Source organism: Pongo pygmaeus, chromosome 23 (assembly GCF_028885625.2).
Source record: "Pongo pygmaeus isolate AG05252 chromosome 23, NHGRI_mPonPyg2-v2.0_pri, whole genome shotgun sequence".
NCBI classification, from domain to species: domain Eukaryota; kingdom Metazoa; phylum Chordata; class Mammalia; order Primates; family Hominidae; genus Pongo; species Pongo pygmaeus.
Window position 1 is genome coordinate 33698878 of NC_085931.1, and position 16878 is coordinate 33715755.

General features: G+C 41.0%; 1 protein-coding gene across 4 annotated transcripts in view; it reads left to right on the forward strand.

Annotated features, from left to right (window-relative positions):
* LOC129022787 (cytospin-A-like) overlaps window positions 1–16878 on the forward strand; it is a 109464-nt gene that overhangs the window by 5856 nt on the left and 86730 nt on the right. For 3 of the 4 annotated variants that reach the window (XR_010125886.1, XM_063662855.1, XM_063662856.1), the window contains exon 2: window positions 98–201. The exons of the other annotated variant lie outside the window; for it this stretch is intronic. The gene's annotated coding sequence lies outside the window, so the exon portion shown is untranslated. The remainder of the gene's footprint in view (window positions 1–97; window positions 202–16878) is intronic. 4 annotated transcript variants of the gene reach the window in all.

Sequence of the window (16878 nt, forward strand, 5' to 3'; positions counted from 1 at the left end):
TCTCAAAAATATTAGGTCAATAACGTTTATTTTAATTAAGAAAAAGAAATATCTGCTAAAATTTAAAGCTGTTCTATTCTTCCTCTCTCTCTTCTAGTGTTCTTGGGGAAGATCCTGACGAAGCCATTTTCCAGTGGCACCTCTTCCACCGTGAGTTCCTGAGGCAGTCTGATGGGGCTACTTTATTCCAGAACAATCACAGTGAGACCTTTTCTCCCAATAAATGCCCCTTTTCTCTCTTTAATGTATTCTCTTGCTTACAAAACACTGGTGTCTCCTTATCATGGTTTGATTCTACCCCACTGGGCCCAAGAATTCTTGCCCAGGAGCAACTGAATTTTCTTCTTGCTTGCTTTTTAAAACTTTGGTGGGGTAGAGCCAATTTTAAATCTTCTGATCCATCTTTTCATTGTTTTTCTCGCCCTTCTGCATTTTCTGCAAATTCCGTTGAATCACTGCAGTTACTTAGGTTTGCTTCGTCTCCCCCATTACAAACTACTTGCTGGATTTTTCAACCCTAGTTCCCTCCTTTTTATGATTTATGCTCGTTTCTTTGTACACTTCGTCTTGCTCCATCTCCCAACTCATGGCCTCTGGCCCTGGATTATTGTTTTAGTCTTTTATTTTTTGTCTTCTTCTACCTCAACACTTATCTTCCTCTCCCAGTCTCGTGTACCCTATCACCAAGGTTGTCATTAACCTTTCATATTATTCCTCATTATCCATGTATTCATTTGCAAATAAGCGTATATTAACAAAATCATAGGTTTATGGAGATATAATTCACATACCTTAAAATTCAGGCTTTTTAAAGTGTACCTTTCATGTGGTTTTTGGTATGTTCACAAAGTTATGCATTGATCACCACCATCTGATTCCATAACATGTTCAATACCTCAAAAAGAAGTCTGTACTCATTAGTAGTCATTTCACATTCACCACTCCCTCTGGCTCTGGGCAGTCACTGATCTTTGTGTCTCTATGGATTTGCCTAGTCTAGGTATTTTTATGTAAATGGAATCATACAACATGTGACCTTTTGTTTGACTTTTTTCATTTAGCAAAATGTTGTCAAGGTCTATCCCTGTTGTAGCATGTATTAGCACTTCATTTCTTATATGGCTGAATGATAGTTCATACTTTATTTGTCCATCAGTTGATGAACATTTGCGTTTTTGCCACTTTGGTCTATTATGAATAACGCTACTGTGAAGTGTGTACAAGTTCCTCTGCAAATTTTTGTGTGGACATATCCTTTCAATTCTCTTAGGTGTATATCTGGGAGTTGAATTGCTGGGTCGTGTAGTAGCTATGTTAAACATTTTGAGAAACTGCTAAAATGTTTTCCAGAGCTGTACCATTTTACATTCTGTGTATGAGGATTCCACGTTCTCCACTTCCTCACCAGTGTATGGATTTGGGGGTGTACTTTTTACAAAGTGGGATTAGGCTGGGCACAGTGGCTCACACCTGTAATCCCAACACTTTGGGAAGCTGAGGTGGGAGGATCACTTGAGCCCAGTAGTTTGAGACCAGCCTGGGCAACATAGGGAGACCCTGTCTCTACGAAAAATAATTTAAAATAAATTAGCTGGGCGTTGTGGCACACACCTGTAGTCCCAGCTACTTGGGAGGCTGAGGTGGAAGGATTCCCTGAGCCCAGAAGTCTGAGGTTGCAGTGAGTCATGATGGCAGCACTATACTGTAGCCTGGGTGTCAGAGGAAGACTCCGTTTCAGGGAAGAAAAAAAAAGTGGGATGATATTTTTGACACTTTTCTTGTTTTCTTAGTTTCATACTTCTGGAAATTCCATTAAATTAGTTGGTACTACTCTAACTCATTGTGTTTCATGGCTTCATAGTAATATTGCATAATATAGATATACCATTCATTCGTCAAAGTTAGCAGATATTGACTGTTAGGTGCCAGGCACTGCTCTAAGTGTTAAACAAAAACACACAAAAACGTTTCATTCTTAGAGTTTATTTTCCAATGGAGGGGGTGGAGGGAGATAAGAATTTAGGAAATAAATTAATTACATATATAGCATAGGATTTCACCAGTGAGTGCAGCTTGAATCGTTGGCAGCTTTCTTAGTAGTATAAATACAGTACTAAAGACGAAATTACTCTAAATGGTGTTACTTAAATTACTGTAATAAGTATTACTGTTACTCACTTTGCAGGTGAAAGTGGAAACAGCATCATAAAATGAAAAATAGAAAACAGCTGGTTAATGTGGATCTGGAGTTTTTCTAGTACATAAACTGATGAGCTAGAAAAGTAAATGTGTCAGTCCTTGGTAGCAAAGTTTGTAGATTTCTAAATTTTATCCAAATCCTCTTAATCTAGTGATTAATAGACACTCTTCACAAAAGGATGAGGGAGGTATATGTGTATGTGTTGAAAGGTTCCGAAGGATGCAACTGAGAGTATTTTTGGGGGACATGGCAAAACTTCCAGGTCCATTCAAGAGTCTTGTTTTCTCCCTGAGCTTTTATGTATTTATTATATTGCCCTATTAATTATTGAGATTGTGCCTTACAGTAAAACCTGCTTTAAATTGTTGACGCTATAATTTAAAATAATCTGGGTCACCTAGAGTGGTTAAGCCTGGAAGAAAAGGATGTCCTTCCTGCCAGGGCAGATTGTATGTAGATATGCAACCTGGTTGCGCCTGTGCTAACCCCGGCTCTGTTGGGCATAGAAGTAATGCAGTTAAACATTTCTGTTCTGATTAAAAAAAAAAAAAAATTGACTTTGTTTACCTTTTATTTTATTTTAATTTATAGACAAGGTTTCACTATTTTGCACAGGCTGGTCTCGGATTCCTGGGCTCAAGTGGTCCCCTTGCCTCGGCCTCCCAAATGCTGGGATTACAGGCATGAGCCACTGCACCTGGCCTTAACTTTGAAATGAAGTTAGAAATGTACATTTTATTATTATTATTATTATTATTATTATTATTATTATTATTTTAGAAACGGGTCTAGCTCTGTTGCCCAGGTTGGAGGGCAACAATGGTGCAATCACAGCTCACTGCAGCCTCCATCTCCTGTGCTCAAGTGATTTTCCTGCCTCAGGATCCTGAGTAGTTAAGACTACAGGTACTCGTCACCACAGCTAATTTTTATTTCTGTAGAGACAGGGTCTCACTATGTTGCCCAAGCTGATCTCGCACTCCTGGGCTGGAGTGATTCTCCTGCCTCAGTCTCCTAAAGTGCTAGGATTATATGTGTAAGCCACTGTGCCCAGCCTAGAAATGCACGTTTTAGACACACATTTACTCAACTTTCCTCTTGCCTGCCCAGGACTGTCCAACTGTATTTTTGTGCCTCAGAGTCCTTTCAGATGTTCTGGTTTTACTGGGAACTCATAGGCAGTAAGATCAAATGCTGACCTTTGAGGCATCTATGCACTTCCAAAACCTGCTTCCTCTCTCATTTGCCACTTTGTTTATTTATTTTTTGAGATGGAGTCTCACTCTGTTGCCCAGGCTGTAGTTCAGTGGCACGATCTCGGCTCACTGCAGCCTCCGCCTCCTAGGTTCAAGTGATTCACCTGCCTCAGCCTCCTGAGTAGCTGGGATCACAGGCAAGCGCTACCACACCCAGCTAATTTTTATATTTTTAGTAGAGATGGGGGTTTCACCATGTTGACCAGGCTGGTTTCGAACTCCTGACTTTGGCCTTCCAAAGTGCTGGGATTACAGGCCAGAGCCACCATGACCATCCTCATTTGCCACTTTAAATTTTAGGAGATGAAAAAATTAAGTATCCCCAAAAGCTCAGGCGTTCCTATTTGGGACTTCAGTTACAGAAATTCATTTTTTTGTTTCCAGGCTGGGTGCAGTGGCTCACACCTGTAATCCCAGCACTTTGGGAGGCCAAGGAGGGAGGATTGCTTGAGCCCAGGAGTTCAAGACCATCTCGGGCAACATAGTGAGACCTCGTCTCTACTAAAAATAAAAAATTTAGTTGGGCATGGTGGCACTCGCCTGTGATCCCAGCTGCTCAGGAGGCTGAGGTGGGAGTATCCCTTGAGTCTGGGAGATTGAGGCTGCAGTGAGTTGTGATTGCACCACTGTGCTCCAACCTGAGTGACAGAGTGAGACCTTGTTTCAAAACAAACAAACAAACAAACAAAAATATTTGTTTCCAAATGGCACGCAAGGAAGGTAGTAATCCCTGAGTGTTAAGCCAGCAGATTTTGCCACTTCATTTTGTGTGCTAACTCAACAGATCAGGACACCTGATGAGTTGAGATGTTCAAGGTAAAGCTCTGCTATGCCCCCTCCTTCATAGGCTGTTTTGCTTGGGCCTCCCAGTGATGGAGGACTACCTCTTTGCTTGCTAGAGTCTCTATAGTTTTCTTTTCTTTTTTTTTTTTTTCGGAGACGGAGTCTCACTCTGTCACCCAGGCTGCGGCATGATCTTGGCTCAGTGCAACCTCCGCCTCCTGGGTTCAAGCGATTTTCATGCCTCAGCCTTCCAAGTAGCTGGGATTACAGGCATGTGCCACCATGCCCGGCTAATTTTTTGTATTTTTAGTAGAGACGGGGTTTCACCATGTTGGTCAGGCTGGTCTTGCACTTCTGACCTCAAGTGATCTGCCCGCCTCAGCCTCCCAAAGTGCTGGGATTACAGGCGTGAGCCACCACGCCCAGGTGAACGGAATAGTTTTCCATTCACCACAGTTTGTGACAGTCTCTACATTGTGAAGTGACAAGTTCTCCTCTCTTTTCCTTCTGCCCCTCATCACCTTTTTCTTCCTGATTTCTTTTTCGAAGTTTGCTGTCTTGAATTGGTGTTTAAAGGATGACATAGCAGACAACGGGACTGACACATGAACTCTCATGCGTTACTGAGGAATTTCTCAGTGCTCTATCTGCATCATCTGCTCGCTCTCTCCTTCCTAGGTGCTAGCCTGCCAACCTGCTTTGAGAAATTGGAAATGAATCGGGGGGGTAATCAGCCTCCCCTTGTACATGTAGGGACTGCATCTCCAATGCCTTGCTTTACATAATAACGAATGGTGTTTTGCTTACCTACTTCCACACAAACTGCTGATATGGTTAAGATTTGGGAAAGGGGAAGAAGGGAATTTTGGGTTTTGAGGAGTAGCTGGGGCTTGAACAAAGAAGAGGTAGTAATGAACATTCCTGGGGTGAGGCAATTAGTTAGCTGAGGGGGAAGAAGGCATATAATAAATTAGGGATTGACAGTCTGTAAAGGGCCATACAGTACATGTTTTAGTCATTGAAGACCTTAAGGTCTCTGTTGCAACTAATCAACTCCATCATTGTAGTGCAAAAGTAACCACAGATGCTACAGATGTGAATGAATGTGACTATGTTTCAATAACATTTTCTTCTTTTTTTTTGAGACAGTGTCACTCTGTTATTGAGGCTGGAGGGCAGCAGTATGATCACAGCTTATTGCAGCCCTGACTTCCTAGGCTCAAGTGATCCTTCCACCTCAGCCTTCCAAGTAGCTGGGACTACAGGCACACACCACCACACCCCACTAATTTTTGTATTTTTTGTAGAGGCGGGGTTTCACCATGTTGGCCAGGCTGGTCTTGAACCCCTGAACTTCTGGGCTCACGCTGTGCACCCTACTCAGCCACCGAAAGTATTGGGATTACAGGTATGAGCAGTGTCCAGCCCAAAATAGTCTTTTGATTTTTTTTCCCCCAACCATTTAAAAGTGCAAAACATTCTTAGTTTTTGGGCCGAAAAAAGACAAGTGATGGGTCATATTTGGCCCCGGATTGTGGTTTGTTGACCCCTGTCATAGAAGAACAGGAAGCAGAGAGGACTGGTTATAGGGCCTGGGAAACCAAGCCAGGGAGTTAGACTTAAAGTAGTATGAAAGAGGAAACCATTTTTGTAATGTAATGAAAATTTTAAAGGAAGGATGTTTTGTATTTATATGTGTTCCTGGAAGCATCTGAGTTTTTATTCACAACACATTTTCACTATGGAAAATTTCAAACATTTACAAAGTAGAGAGAAAAATGTAATGAAATACCAAGTGATGTATGTATCACCTACCTTCAACAATTATCAGTCGTAGGTCCTTTGCATTTCTGTGTTTTAGAATCAACTTGTCACATTCTACAAAAAAGCTCCTGGAATTTCTGTTGGGATTGTTTTGAGTCTGTAGATAATTTCAGGGGAAGAATTGACTTCTTAATAAAATTAAGTCTCCTAACCCATGACCATGGTATACTTCGCAATTTATTTAGTTTTTCTTTAATTTTTCTCAACAATATTTTGTAGTTTTCAGTGTACAGATCTTTCCAGTTTTTTGAAGGGATGTGGTCAGATTTACTCCTATTTCATATATTTTGATACTGTGAATTTCAGCTTCCCATTATTCATTGCTAATATATAAAAATAATACTTGGTTTTTGTATATTAATCTTGTATCCTGAGACCTTAATGTAATTCATTTTCAAAGCTTTTTTGTGGATTCCATTGGCTATTCTTTCAATATTGTCTGTGAATAAAGACAGTTGTACTTTTTTCTTCCCACTCTGAATGCCTTTTATTTATTTTTGCTTCCTTTACTGCACTGGCTAGAACTTCTAAGTACATAATGAATAGACGTGTAACTGCCCAATGGGTTCACCTTGCCCACTTCCTAGACAGAGCCGAATCATCAAGATGGGAATTGCGATAGAGAAAGAGTAATTCAGGCAGAGCCTGCTGGGTGGGAGACCGGAGTTTTATTATTACTCAAATCAGTCTCCCTGAGCATTTAAGGAGCAGAGTTTTTAAGGACAGCTTGGCAGGTGGGGGGAAGCCAATGGGCCAGGAGTGCTGATTGGTCAGGGATGAAATCAAAGGGAGTTGAAGCTTTCTTCTTGAGCTGAGTCAGTTCCTGGGTGGGGGCCACAAGATCAGATGAGCCAGTTAATCGATCTGGATGGTGCCAGCTGATCCATCAAGTGCAGGGTCTGCAAAATTTCTCAAGCACTGATCTTAAGAGCAGTTTAGGGAGGGTCAGAATCTTTAGCCTTCAGCTGCATGACTCCTAAACCATAATTTCTAATCTTGTGGCTAATGTGAGTCCTACGAAGGCAGTCTGGTGCCCAGGCAAGAAGGAGGTCTGCTTTGGGAAAGGGCTGTTACCGTCTTTGTTTTAAACTATCAACTATAAACTAAGTTTCTCCCGAAGTTAGTTCAGTCTACACCCAGGAATGAGCAAGGACAACTTGGAGGTTAGAAGCAAGATGGAGTCGGTTAAGTTAGATCTCTCACTGTCTCAGTCATAATTTTGCAAAGGCAGTTTCAATCGTGGTAAAAGTGGATTTCCTTGTCTCATTTTTGATCTTATGGGGAAAATATTCAGTCTTAGGTCATTCAGCATGATATTAGCTACAGATATTTCATATATGCTGTTTATCAGGTTTAGTAGGTTATCCTCTGTGTGGAGTTTTGCATTTTTTTAAATAAGGAATGAATGTTGGGTTTTGTTCAGTGTTTTTCTGTGTGTATTGAGAAGATCATATGGCTTTTCTGTTTTAGTTTACAATGTGGTGAGTTACATTGAGTTTTCAATTTTTTTTCTTTTTTTTTTTTTTTTTTTAAGACGGGGTCGCACCCTGTCACCCAGGCTGGAGTGCAGTGGCGTAATCCTGGCTTACTGCAACCTCCGCCTCCTGGATTCAAGCAATTCTCCTGCCTTAGCCTCCCAAATAGCTGTGATTACAGGTGTGCACCACCATGCCTGACTAATTTTTGTATTTTTAGTAGAGGCGGGGTTTCAGCATGTTGGCCAGGCTGGTCTCAAACTACTGACCTCAGGTGATCCACCCACCTCAGCCTCCCAAAGTGCTGGGATTACAGGCATGAGTCACTGTGCCTGGCCGATTTTTTTTTTTTTTTTTTCTGAGATGGAGTCTTGTACTGCCGCCCAGGCTGGAGTGCAGTAGTTCTACCTCGGCTCACTGCAAGCTCCTCCTCCTGGGTTCACGCCATTCTCCTGCCTCAGCCTCCAGAGTAGCTGGGACTACTGGCGCTGGCCACCATGCCCGGCTAATTTTTTGTCTTTTTAGTAGATGTGGGGTTTCACTGTGTTAGCCAGGATGGTCTCGATCTCCTGACCTGGTGATCCGCCCACCTCGGTCTCCCAAAGTGCTGGGATTAGAGGCGTGAGCCACCACACCCAGCCTGCCTGGCCGATTTTTGAATGTTAAACTAACCTTGCATTTGTGGGATAAACCCTACTTGGTTATGATATATTATCCTTTTTTTCTAGATTGTTAGACTCAGTTTGCTAAAATTTTGCTTGTAATTTTTACATTTATTTTCACAAGAGATATGGGTCTGTAGTTTTCTTTTTTTGTAATGTCTGTCAGATTTTGGTATCAAAGTAATGCTGGCTTCATAGAATGAGTTGGGAAATATTCTTCTCAGTTTTCTGGAAGAGTTTGTAAACAATTTGTTTTATTTCTTCTTTAGTGGAATTCCTGAGTGAATCCATCTACGCCTGGGGTTTTCATTGTAGGAAAGTTTTTAACTACAAATCCAATGTCTTCAATAAATATAGAGCTATTCAAGTTATTTATCACTGTTTGAGCTTCGATAGTTTGTCTTTCAAGAAATTCACTTATTTTATGATAGTTTGTCTTTCAAGAAATTCATTTATTTTATCCAAGTTGTTGAATTTACTGGCATAAAGTGGTTCCTGATAGTCTCTTATTTTCCTCTGATAGCTGTAGAATCTGTAGTGTTGTTAGCCTTTCCATTCTTAATGCTGGTAATTTGTGTCCTCTCTTTTTTATGAGTGTGGCTAGAGGTTTATCAGTTTTCTTGATCTTCTCAACCCATTTTTTGTTTCATTGATCTCTATTTTACGTTTTCTATTTGATTGATTTTTACTTAGATGTTTATTCTTTTCTTCTCCATACTTTGTGTTTCATTGCTCTTCTTTTTCTTGTTTCTTAAAGTAGGAGCTGATTTGAGTCTTCTTCTTTTCCAACATAGGTATTTAGTGTTATAAATTTCCCTTTACTGCTTTAAGGGTAGCCCACAAATTTTGATATGTTATGTTTTCATTTTAAGTTCAAAACACATTCTGATTTCCCTTTTGGTTTCTTCTTTAGTTCATAGATTTAGAAGTATGTGAGTTCGTGAGTATTTTGGAATTTTCCAGAGATATTGCATTATTTTGTAATTTCATTAATAGAGAATCTTTTATTTATTTATTTATTTTTTGAGACAGAGTCTTGCTCTGTCGCCCAGGCTGGAGTGCAGTGGCGTGATCTCGGCTCACTGCAAGCTCCGCCTTCCGGGTTCACGCCATTCTCCTGCCTCAGCCTCCCGAGTAGCTGGGACTACAGGCACCCACTACCACATCCGGCTAATTTTTTTGTATTTTTAGTAGAGACGGGATTTCACCGCATTAGCCAGGATGGTCTTGATCTCCTGACCTCGTGATCCGCCAGCCTTGGCCTCTGAAAGTGCTGGGATTACATGCGTGAACCACAACACCCAGCTGAGAATCTTTTAAAAAAAAAACCACCACAATACTATTATCCGATCTTTAAAAAGCAACAGTTCAGAAAGAAGGAGGACAATTTGAAAGAATACAGAAAGGATCAGAGAGATCTGTGTCAGTCAAGAAAGCCTGATAAAAGGCCAGTGGAGTGACTCATGCAGAGTAGAGGGAGTGGATGAGAAGAGAAGGGGAGAGACAGATAGTCACCAGGGACAATCAAAGGAAAAGTAAGTGTAAGTTTGTAGTTGATTGAATGAGGAAGATGGAGGAAGGTAAAAGAAAGCTGTGTTGAATTAAACTCTAGAGTGATCAAAGCTGTGGTGGTTAGGATTGGAAGAGGGTGGCACACACTTAGATTGGAGTGACAAAGTTTGTAGCGGTCCAGAAGAACCTCTGAAGTTTCTCTGCTTAAGTCGGAGTGGAAGCAGCCCTGGGGATTGTAGTGGAAAGGGAGAGCTATATGTCTACTAGTACTATGATGAGATAGAAGAAAGTAAGTTTAGAATAAAGGGAAATTTGTCCTTCTGGTTGTAGTGGGAAGGAAAGGAGATGGATGCCTACTGTAATTCTGTGGGCTGAGCATTTTCCTTGTTAGTTTCCACACATCGTTTGATGTGGTTCTTATAGCATCCTATGTGTTAGCTGTTTCTGCTTAAAGATGAAAGACTGAAGTTTGGAGATGAGTAATATGCCCAGAGCCAGATAACTAATAAGTGGTGGAGTTGTTAGCATTTGAACACGTATTCTACCCAACCACAGTCTGAGTTCTTTCCACTTGGTATGTAAATTCATGAATACAAGCCAGCAAATGTACCAGGCTGCTCGTATTCAAAGAGCTGCCTTCTGTGTATCACGTGGTCTATGTTAAGTGTTATGACCTAAAACAATACCACTGTTTTTTTGTTTTGTTTTGTTCTGTTTTGTTTTGTTTTGTTTTGTTTTTTTGAGACAGAGTCTTGCTCTGTCGCCCAGGCTGGAGTGCAGTGTCACGGTCTCAGCTCACTGCGACTTCCGCTTCCTGGGTTCAAGTGATTCTCCTGCCTCAGCCTCTCAAGTAGCTGGGATTACAGGCACCCGCCACCACGCCTGGCTAATTTTTGTATTTTTAGTAGAGACGGGGTTTCACTATGTTGGCCAGGCTAATCTCGAACTCCTGACCTCATGATCCGCCCGCCTCAGCCTCCCAAAGTTCTGGGATTACAGGCGTGAGCTACCGCGCCTGGCACGCTGTTCTTTTTTAAAAAGAAAATCTTGATTTTGTGTTTTGAAGTCCTTAGAAGGGATTGTTTATTTAAACTAAAATAATCAAGTTACTCATTTATTCAGTAAATCAGATTCGACAGGCAACATTCTCAGAGGCATGTATATGTGTGTAGGGCTTTGGTGATTTTTTGGTGATGTTTGTAACCTAGAATATAGTTTCGAAGGCTTAGATTTAAGACTTCCATCTGATAAAGTGGGGGTAAGCTGCATTGAAATCTGCATGGTAGTCTGTTCTTGACACTTGCCGTTAGTAGTAACCTTTCACTGAAAGTCAAAGTTTGCTTATGTCACACAATATTGTTCTGAAAGTTTACTTTTTAAAAATGAGAATGAAATATTGGGAAGAAACATCATAGTTATTTTACATGTTCTGTTTTTTTAGTACCTGATTAGTTATGTTATATTGACATTCTCGCATGTAATTACACTTTATTGCTTGAACTTGCAATACATTGCTCCTGAGATAAAGACATAGGTGAAGCTTATCCTAGGTTGGTAACAGCAAAATTAGTGTATTAATAATTGAGTCATATGGTGTGTTTCGGCATTTTAACAAGGAAGTATGGACCATGACATTTTGAATTTGAAAGGAAGTACTTTTTACTGCTTTCCTCTTTTTCTGTCTTATATCTTTGTCCTACCACTAAGAAGTGAGCAAAGTTCTAGACTCAGTTATAGGATATCTTAATAACAGGCCATGAACTGTGTCACTGATTAACTGACCTATCTAGTAAGAGTTAGGATTTACTTCTGACGTTCATGTACTGTTTGCAGTAATTCAGGCTATTCACATCATAGCTTTGCTTTTGTCTGTTTTTCAAGTAAGAGGCTGAGGCAGAAGAATCACTTGAACCCTGCAAGCAGAGGTTACAGTGAGCTGAGATCGCACCACTGCACTCCAGCCTGGGCTAAAGAGCGAGACTCTGTCTCCAGAAAAATGAAAATTAAAAATAACTAAATGTGAATTTCAGATAAATAGTGATGACTTTTTTGGTATAAGTATACCCTAAATGTTGTCTGGATAAAAGACACTTAGGTGAGTGCTGTGGCCAGAAAGGTAAGAGGGATGGGGGGCCAACCAACTAGAGACAAGGGAAGGTATCACTAAGGACACGGCGGTGGAGCTGAGTCCTGAAGTGACGCACGAGCAGTTATTTCTCAGGGAAGAAAGTGGTAAGGGGTTTTCAGGGGTAGGAACAGTAGGAGCCAAAGTGTGGGTATGTGAAAGTGTATGACTACGTGTGCACGTAGAATGGAAATGAGATGGAGGGATGGGTTGCAGCCTGGATTTGAAGAAGCAGGTATCGGCGCTGGGGTATTTGGCCTGGGACAGTGAGGCATTATTTTACAGGACAGTGGCCTGGTGGGATGTGTGCTTTAGAGTGTGGACACACAGCTGTGGCACAGAAGGATTGCTGGCAGGGGAGGGCGGCAGGAGGCTGCCAGAGTTGTCCAGCTGGACTTCTTCCCTGACACAGACAGGTTGGCATAGGATTGGTGTGGTAGTGGGGATGGGAAGGAGGGAATGCCGCGAGGTCAGGAACTTCCTCCAGCCGCCAAGAGGCGTCTTGACCGTTTAAAAATGTCTGTGAAGATTTAGCACACCAAGGCCCTCTATAGTCCCAGGGTATAGGCCACCTTTGAGATTAGAAAGAAACCCCTGGGAGCTGTGGTGGATGGGTGTGGCTTTTGGATGTACCCCTATTCAGACTCCTGCTCTCCCATTTGCTTTGGGATCACCTTTTATAGTGGATCTGATATTATAATACCCACTTCTTATGATGAAAAGGAGCTGAATGAGTGTGGAATCCCTAGGACCCCACTGGAATATAATGGGCCCTCGGGGTTTAGTTTCTTTCCTTCTTGCCAGTGAGGTTTGAGAGGGACTGGAGAACAGTGGATTTCGACCGTCCATTTGGGGTTGTCAGACTGTGCCAGGCCAGCTGGAGACTACAAAAAGGAGGTACAGGTAAGCAATGAGGCCCTGTGGTTCATTCTCAGATTTCATTCCGGGAGATCAGAGAGAGCCCTTCCTGGAACTGTATCCTTTCCTGGGGAATATGGGTGGAAATCCAAGGGCCCTGTGCATAGATTTTCCCTTCTCTTTCAGCTCTACCAGCTGCCAGAACTGTGGCTTTCTTAGCAGATTGTCTGTACACATGAGACCTTATTTATGGGATGGTTTACAGAAAGACAAAGCCTTCCTTCCAAGTTTAACCAGTCCCCTTATACCAAGGTTTCCCAACCTTGGCTGTATTGATATTTTAGGCTGTATAATTCTTTGTGGGGGGCTGTCCAGTGTGTTGTAGGGAGTTTACTAGGATTCCTGGCCTCTTACACACTCACTGTCTGTAGCACCTTGCCTCCCACCCAGTTGTGACAACGAATAATGTGTACAGGCAGTGCCAAATATCCCCCAGGGTACAAAATTTTCCCCTACCCCTCATTAGGTACCGCTGCTTTATGCTCACTAGACACAGGGAAAAAGAACTTGTTAGCATTTTTTATTAATTTCTTTTTAACCTAACCAGCGAAATGCTTGTTGAAAAAAAGACTTAGTTTTTACTACACTGAATTTGAATTCTATTTTAACTTATTTAGTTTAGAAAGACTTCTCAAATCCAAAATTTTAAGCTTTTTTTTTTTTTTTTTTTTTGTGGGGGACATAGCCTTGCTCTGTCGCCCAGGCTGGAGTGCAATGGCGTGATCTCGGCTCACTGCAACTTCTGCCTCTGGGGTTCAAGCGATTCTCCTGCCTCAGCTTCCTCAGTAGCTGGAATTACAGGTGTCTGCCATCACACTCGGCTAATTTTTGTATTTTTAGTAGAGACGGGTTTTCACCATGTTGGTCAGGCTGGTCTTGAACTCCTGACCTTGTGATCCACCCGCCTTGGCCTCCCAAAGTGCTGGGATTACAGGCATGAGCCACTGCTCCCGGCGAATTATAAGCTTTTTAGAAAGGATTTTTTACATTGTTATACTTGAACCATTAATGAAGTGCAAAATGAAATGTTTCATTTAGTATTTCACATCAGAGGTTGTTACAAATGTACAAATAGATTGATGTTTTGAATTAAAACTATGGCCGACAGTTAATTTTATCGATACCAAATTGTGCAAGTTTAAACTTGCCTGCCAAGAGTCTGAGCATAAAGCTGTGGTTTGAAAGGATCCTGAATAAACGTTTTCTTTTTGTAAATATTCAGAAACTTTGGCTAAGGAGGTAGTGGCCAGAGGAGACGCAAAATTTGTTGCATTCTGGCAGTTTGAACTGTGGGAACCAATGTGTTTTCGACTAAATCTGGAAAAATCACTTATGTACTGTTGCCAGACATTCTTTTAGGCTGTCCTTTTCCAGGCTTGTCACTTGTCTGGAATGTTAAGTGTTGTCAGTAGTTTAACGTCCTTTCCAGCAGCTTGCATTAAAGTGAGAGAAGATCTCCAGAAATGGATCTGAAGAGATCTTGGCATAAGATTAGGACTTTCATTTCTTTATTTTTCAAAAAGTAGAAAGAAGGAGAAGACTTATGTGGTTCTAAGTTTAAAAAATCCAGGAAGCTTCTAATCGTTTCTAATTATTTTCTTGTGTTAAGCTTCATAGAATAATATAAATCATAAGTTAGTGTGAGTAAGCTTTTCGTTGGCCAAAACAAGTGGGAATACAGTTGTGCTGTTTAGTGGCCGTTTGAATTGGTATTACTGATAACTACCTCCTTTTTTTTTTTAGCATCCTATGTGTAGTTGTGGTTGGTGTAGCATCCTATATGTAGTTGTGCTTGCTTTTCTCTCTAACCAAAATTTGTTTTTCCTTTCCGTCCACGTGGGGTAATTATGAGAATCAGTGCCCTAGTATTTGTGCAGTGTGGGCTTTCCACATTGTCTGGCTGGTGCTTTCCAGGCAGCTTACTTTCATAGTTAAACGACAATGGCAACATCAACAAAGTGTCTCTGCCTCCTCATTACCCCCTGGCTCTCTCCCCTTCACACATTTTTGAGAAGTTCTTTATCCTTTTCTTTCCTACTCAGCTTTTTATTCCACTCCACTGCAGCATGACTTGGCCTCCATCCCTTCACTGGGGCTTCGTTGGCCCTGCTCACCATCACCTCCTTATCTTGATTAAAGTGGCCACTCAGGCATGACTGAGCAGTCTTTCTCCTGTGGATTCACCTTGAGACTTCCTTAACTGGTTGGACAGGCAGAAAGGAGGGAATTGTGAGAAGAACTGGATTAAAGCAGAAAGGAGCTGCATTTTCCTTCCGTGGCCATGAGGGTGTTTAAGAGGGAGTGCCTACCTGGAGTGGGGAGAGGACATAGAGTACAGTTTCTTTCGTCTTGGAGTTGGAGGTAGAAACAGGGGAGGTAGATCTGGATGCCATCTTTCCTCATAAGTCATAATCAATATCGTTGATTCCTGGAAATGGGAAACTACCCTGTTAAATGTACTACATGTTAACAATTTTAGGCGTAGTATAAAATCTGTCTTTAAAAATTAAGAAAGTACTGTCTTATAAAACAAGCATTTAAAAGTTTTGCCTCCTCAGTCAGTAAGCATTGAAGTTTTTTGAGCAGTACTGGACTTCTGTCTGGATTCAGACTGAGCAGAGAATCAAATATCTGAAGGCATCTTACCCCTGCTTCTCTCTCCCTCCTGTCTGTTTCATGCACCTTGAATATATGCCGACTTGCACATGTGCAGTTTTTTGACATGACAAGGCTCAGACTTTCCTTGACTTTTTCAGTGGAGTCTCACTCCAAGTCTTTAAAATGTGTACATAAAATGCACCTTCCTGAATGTGTGTCATAATTCACCATAAGAAAGGTTATGTATATGTGGAAGAATATAGGATCAATCCATTACATTATGATTTATTTGATTTAAACACTTCTTACTGGGTTTCTTTTGAAAGTTTTGATTGGCTTTTGGTAAGACACATGTTTTTATCAAATTGATTGTTGATTTTGCTTCATTTAGCAACATTCACTTTCTGACTCTGAAGTGGCCCTTTCCCTGAGTTACAGTTTCCCTTGACTGTGTGATTCTTTCTTCTCAGTGTTTTAAGTCTGTTCTTAATTTGCAATTTTAATATGATCTCTACATTTTGAAAATGAAGTCTGTGAAATAAGAGAGATAAATATATTTAGATTGCTGAGGTTAAAAACCCTTTTTGGATTTTCAGTGGGTATTGATAGGCATAGAAAGTCATAATTAATAAGCAGTTCCTTTGAAATTGTTTGATTCCATGTTCTAAAAGTACAGATTATGAAATGAAATTTTCGAACTTCTGAAAGCTACTAATCCACTCTCCTTTATAAACAAGGCTCACAGAGTGTGGGTGACTTGCACAAGGTCACATAGATGGTGCCAGACCTGGGACCGCAATCCAGGTCTCTTGATTATTGTTCCAGTGGACTCCATACTATATATTTTCATAATATGTAATTTTCAGTGGGAAAAACCCAGAAGCTAATGTTGTTTGTTGACATCTATGGGCCATGGTATATAATCTAATATAAGTAGTAGGTAAAAACAATCTTTAGTCATTCCTTATAAAGGGTTTCTTTTACAAAGTGTCTTTTGAATTGCTGCTTTTATTTTAATAAGGCAGTATTCATACATGGGGCATGCAGTATATTCTTCTGTAAATTATGATAGCCCATGTTATCTGGTCTTTACTGTGGGCTGCCAACCTGCTAACCACTTTAGGTTCATTATTTCATTGAATCCTCTCAACATCCTTATAAGGAAGGTACATAGTATTACCAGCTCCCTTTTACAATGAAGAAACAGATTTCAGAGAGGTTAACTTACCCAAGGATACAGAAGGATACAGATTTGATCATACGTGGTTGGGCAGTCTCCTGGATAGTAGTGTTTTCTTTTTGTTGTTGTTTTTGAATAAGCACAGAGAATTATTAATTAAATAGGAAATTTAAATGGTTTTAAATAGCAGTACGTTTTGGAAACATTGAGGGGAAAAGATTCTAATGGAGGTGAATAGGAGGAACTGAAAGAAGAAAGTAGTGACAGCAATCAAGATCCTGGTGTGACTACAGAATGGAGAGATTGGGGACTGCCCCTGTAGTTGCCAAGAAGGGTTCGTGTCCC